Raw genomic sequence first — 5,845 nt, 5'->3', positions numbered from 1 at the left:
ATAGGTAGATAGATAGATGATAGATAGATAGATAGATAGATAGATATTTATGTATATATTTATATATAGATATAGAGATAAAGAGATAGAGATATAGAGAGATATAGAGATATATTAATTTTGTTTCTCAGAGCTAGTCCATCTCCTCCAAATGAGTCTTTAACATCGTCTAGTAAACAGTCCACATTTCTCTATTTTATCATTCTCTCCCACAACAGCTAATCCAACTTTCTATGCTTTCTTCAAACATCCAACATCCTCTTTTTCCCAGTTATTCTCTGAAGATAACATGACTACTTAATTTAAAAAAGAGATTCTCTGAAGATAACATGACTACTTAATTTAAAAAAGAGAGAAGGAAGAAGAGGAGGAGGAGGAAGAGAAGCTACCTCCATCATCAGGGGAAATTTTCTTATCTTTGAGATGATGTTAAACATGTAAATACACATCTGCACACATCTCGTCATCTCACCTGCTTTACCTCCTATGGCAACAGCGGAGCCCCTGTGCGGTTTCTTAAAGTTAATCCTGTCTATTTCCATGCCACCCTGAATAAGCCTGATCCCATCTGATCTCAGAAGCTAAGCAAGATCAGGCTTGGTTAGTACTTGGATGAGAGACCATCTAGGAAGAACAGGTGCTGTAGGCATAAAAAATAAAAAGTAAGGAATTATAAGCTGGCAAGGTCCTTGCGATCTGTGAGGTCAACCAAGGGTTGCCTCGCCTAAAAAAAAAAAAAAAAAAAGTTAATCCCTTCACCAATGTCCTTATCCTATTCCCCTGTCACTTTCTTAGAGATCTTGTCTATCATTTATGCCTATTTTTTCTCCTTCTCTCTCTCTTGAATATTCAAACTCTCCTCAATAGCTTTCAAATTAGCTTGTCTCTCCTACTAAAAAGTATATAAAATAGGTACAGACACAAGTTTGGTCAAGTGTTAGTGCTGAAACTGAGTAATGGGTAAATATCGCTATTCTGTCTAATTTCATTTATGTTTGAAAATTTTCAAAATTAAAATGTTTTAAAATAAGGAAAAACAGCAACAAAAAAGGTTTTCTTGTTTGCCTCCTATGCTTTCCAGCTTACCACCCTCTCTTCACTCCTTCTCAACCAAACTTCTAAGAGTTGCTTATTTGTAATATCTTCCACATCCTCACCTTCCATTCCCTCTGCAGTCCACTTCAGTCTTGTTTCTTGCCCTAATACTCCATAGAAACTGAAACGTCTGCCACCACTTATTTCCATGTCACTTAATCTAAGGGGCAATTGTTAGTTATAATAGTTCTTGACTTCTCAGAAGTATGCGGTGCCCAACCAAGTCCCTTCTTGAACGTTCCCTTCACATATCCTTGGAAGCAATAATATTCTGGTTTCCCTCCTAACTCTTGGCCACTTCTTTTTTTAACTCTTCTCTACTCTGCTATCACAAACAGTTCCTTTCAGCTCACTTTTAAGCATTTCTTCTCACTCTACATTTTCTTCTAGGTCATCTCATTTATATTATAGCTTCAAATTTCACCAACGTGCAGATGACTTCCCAAATCAAACCATCGGTTCAGACTCTGACCCAGCTTTCAACTCTACACGTGCTTGACATCTCTTGGATATCAAAAAAGCACCTCAAATTTTAAGCTCAAAACTCACTATTTTCTACTCTAAACCTTTTCTTCTTCCAGTGTTTCCTATTTTGGTCAATGGTATGCAAGTCAGATACATTGACACCATCTTTGTCAATTCCTTCCTCTTTCTGTCATTTCCATTTCATCACCAAATCCTGCACATTTCAGCTCACAAATATCTCTAAAACCCCTCTTCTTCTCTCTATCTCCACCATTACCATCAGCAACACCATCATCATTCCCCTAATCCAAGCTAACATCAGTTCTCACAACTACTGGAAATAACTGCTAATTTAGTTCCAGAATCTACCTCGGGCACCCTTCCTCTGTTCTTGGAACTGCAGCTGGAGTAATCTTTCTAAAATGAAAATCTAATCATGTTATTCTCTGGCCTAAAACCCTTCTGTGGTTTTCCCTTGTCTTTTGGATAAGGACAAAACCCCCTACAGTTACTACAAGGCCCTCTGGGGTCAGCTTCCTGCCTCTCTCTCCAACTTCGTTTCTTGCTACCTCTACCTCATTCTCTGCAGTCAAACCACACCTGCTCTTCAATGCTTTGTTCTTCCTCCCCACACAAGACCTCTGTGCTCTGCTCCTGTCTGGAAAGCTCATTCTTTCATTCTTTACCTTGTTATTCCTACTGATCTCTCAGACTCAAGTCAAGAGACACTTCCTGTAGAAAGCTTCTCTAAAGAGGTCATCTCCCTGACATAAACTCTCTTTGCTCCATTGATCTCTCCTTCATTCATAGTTACAATTTTACATATATTTGTGTGATAATTTCTGTCTCTTTTTGTTAATTACTGTATCCCAGTACCTATAGTAGGTACTAAACAAATATTTGTTGAATGTATAAATGAATTCATGTTTATTCCCTGTCAGGTTTCTATCTACTTAAACTGTCTCTAGACTATCTCTTCTTCATCTCTGAGTGGATATTCAGGGATCACAAACTCATTTTTAATATTAATCTACTTCTGTACTTTTAAAACTAGAGTATGCCAGGCACCCCTGTGTGGGGCAGGCCAAACATCATTTTTACTATGTTCATTTCCTTTTATTTTTTCTCATATTACAACTAAGATATATTGATTTCTTTTAATTATGTGAGTAAAAAGTTTATATTATCTATGAATTCTATTGCAGGATAGTAAAGGAGAAGTGAGAAAATACTGAACTTATTATACAAGGCACATTTGGATGCAATAGGTTGAGAATATTGTCCTAAACGACAGGCCCATATTAATCTCTGAACTTAACTCTCCCATCACTCCCTCCACTCCAACCATGCTGACCTTTGTGCTTTCCCTCAAAGCCATCAAGTTTGTGCCCACCTTAGAGTTTTCGTTCTTGTCTTTCTGTTTGGAATACCCATTCCCTAGATCTCATTGATCTCCTTTGCTTCATTCATTCTTCACTCAAATGTGATCTCCTGTGAAAGGTCTTCTGTGATCAGCATGCTTCACACCATTCTACCTCTTAGCATCAGTTAAGCTCCTCCAGCAAATACACTAATCCCATATATGTAATATAAGGGATATATAGTATATATAATACACTATATATACTGTTCTTCCCTATATACACATGCCTCTGTTAATTTAAAATTAGGCACAGTAAGAGATTAACAATAATAACTAATAAAATAGAACAATTATAAAAATATATATTGTAATAAAAGTTATGTGGATGGATTTGGGACCCTTATTAAATTAAGGATTATCTGAACACAAGCACTGTGATACCATGATAGTCAATCTGATAACTGAGATACTATTAAAGTGTCTAATGGAAGAGTAGTGTATAAAGTATGGATATGCTGGACAAAGGGATGATTCATATCCCATGCAGGACGAAGTGAGAGGGTGTGAGATTTCATCATGCTACTCAGAATGGCATGCAGTTTAAAACCTATGAATTGTTTATTTCTGGAATTTTCCATTTAATATTTTCAGATCGTGGTTAACCACAGGAAACTGAAACCGAGGAAAGTGAAACCCAAACCAAGGAAAGCGAGACCGTGGATAAGGGGGGCCTACAGTATCTCTACCTACAGTTCTATCATAAAGTTATTTATCTATCTATTTTTTATCTCTGCCATGGGAATAAGCACTCTGTGACAGAAGTGGGCACTGCTACTTTGGATCTCAGTGCCTAGAATATGAAAAGTGGCACAAAATGGGTGCTTGATGAATATTTGTAAAGTAAATGAATTAGTACATGAAGACACTGCCTGTGTTTGTGGTCCCTAGGAGCTACGTCTCTTTCTCTTTTCTATCTACATAATTTATAGCCAATCTAAGTCAGCATCAATTCTTTCAAATATATTTATCAAATTTCTACCATATTTCAGACACTGAGAATACAATAATAAATAAGATACATCCTGCTGACATACTTTGTAATTATGATCAGCTCCAAACCTGTGAAGAATTTGAGTTTAACAATAAAGTAACTTTATAAAAAAACAGCAATTTCTACTTTATATTCTACGTTTTAAATACAGTAATTATGATGTTCATAAATTAGGAGTTATCGCTCATGTATTAAGCAAGCTGTCATCGAATACAGAGGAATTTTTACCAATGTAGAAAATCCTGCCCCCAGTCCTGTGATATTCTTCTTCAAGCCCCCGAAACAGCATCTTTAGAGACTGAAGGGGATGAGGGCTGGGTGCAGTTTGAATAGGTAGAAGCTTCTAGTTCCCTTAAGTAGTGTAGCCAGCAGGGACCTCGACCTACCTGCTGAGATGAAGCCCCCAGCTAAGGTACAGAGGGACAATCTGCCTTCTGAAGGACTCCATGAGCTAGAAAAAGTCCAATCTATCATCTTTCGTAGGGTAGCACAAGTCAGTATCAGCCCCAGCTGAGTGTAAACAGTCACCCTGGATGTTCCAGGCAGTGGCTGATCATTCAGACCCTTTAATTCCCCACTTTGTGGCCAAGCACCTTTCCCACATGCTATGGAGACACACAAAGCTGTACATGGGAGTTTCTCATTCATTTTCACTATTATCCATTTGGAGGATGGATAATATAACCTTGTTTTTTACAAATAAGCAAATTAAAGTTCAGAATGTTTAGCAACTTGGCAAAGCTGCAACTTAAACCAAAGTCTTCTGATTCCTAGTAAGAAAATAAACATGACTGGCAAAAATCAAGTAGGAGAGATTATCTTTGGGTTTTAATTCTCACTGATAAAGAACTTCACCTAAAGAGCTAGCTACACTACACCCTGATCGAACATTTGACAAATATCAGTTTGATGTCTACTTGGGCACATATTCCCTCAGTTTCCAACCCTGACTCCTGGCTCCCACAGTTTCAAGAAGCTTTTATTCCTAGAAAACTTCTAAAATCGAATGAACCTTAATGTGGACCATAATGAACCTAGACCTTTGCCCCAATTATTAACAGTGATTGAGGAACTCTCTCCCTACTTATTACTGATGAGTTGCCCAGTTGCAATAGAATGATTCAAGGGAAACTAAAAAGACGAAGTATTCTAAATATAATTGAAAAATGTGACAAGCCCCTTCCCTAAACTACTCCCCCCCACCCACAATCCCCACACCAAATTTTCTTTTCAGGCTAGAGCTTAAAGCAAAAATATCTAGGATAGGGTGAGCTAACAATTAAAAACAGGCTCCAGAAGGGTTTGTGCAGCAGTTTCTGATCCACAGCAGTATCCTCCAAAGGGCATGTCCATGGGGCTGTAGAGGGTAGTTAATATCTGAATTGGCATTCCACCAAGGTAACTTAGAAGGGGAAAGCTATGCAGGCTCTTACTGTAAGAACTGTAAGTCCTTTAAAGTACTTAACTACTTCGAAAGAATTTTAGGAGTTTCAATTTGCTACAAACATGAACATGTCCTAAAGGCAAAAAACATCAGTCTCCCTCCAGAGTCCTCCTGTCTGCCCTAACAATTTCCACCTCTTGGCATGGTGAAGTTGTGGTTAAATCGCATGTAGATTTTCCCCCTTCACCCCACCCTAGCTTCCTCAGAGCCCAATGCACAGCTGGCTGTGTCATCTGGTCACCTGTCCAGAACCCAAGTGGGAAATGAAAGATGCTGAGAAGCAGTGGGAAGAGAGGTGTGTCTTCTCAGGTTTCCTAGGTTAACTGGAGGTGGAGGTCAGTCCCTGGCTTGGGTGGCACCCTCTAGCTAATAGGCTGGAAGCTGCAATATGCAAGGGAGAAAGAGCTAGACCAGACCAAAATAGAAA

General features: G+C 38.4%; 1 pseudogene; it reads left to right on the top strand.

Annotated features, from left to right (window-relative positions):
* The first annotated feature begins 530 nt into the window (after positions 1–530).
* Positions 531–649, top strand: LOC112471873 (annotated as a pseudogene).
* The last annotated feature ends 5,196 nt before the right edge of the window (positions 650–5,845 follow it).

This window comes from Pteropus alecto, unplaced genomic scaffold, assembly GCF_000325575.1.
Source record: "Pteropus alecto unplaced genomic scaffold, ASM32557v1 scaffold359, whole genome shotgun sequence".
In the NCBI taxonomy this organism is placed as follows: domain Eukaryota; kingdom Metazoa; phylum Chordata; class Mammalia; order Chiroptera; family Pteropodidae; genus Pteropus; species Pteropus alecto.
Note: the sequence above shows the minus strand (reverse complement) of the source record. Positions and strands in the feature narration are given on the sequence as shown.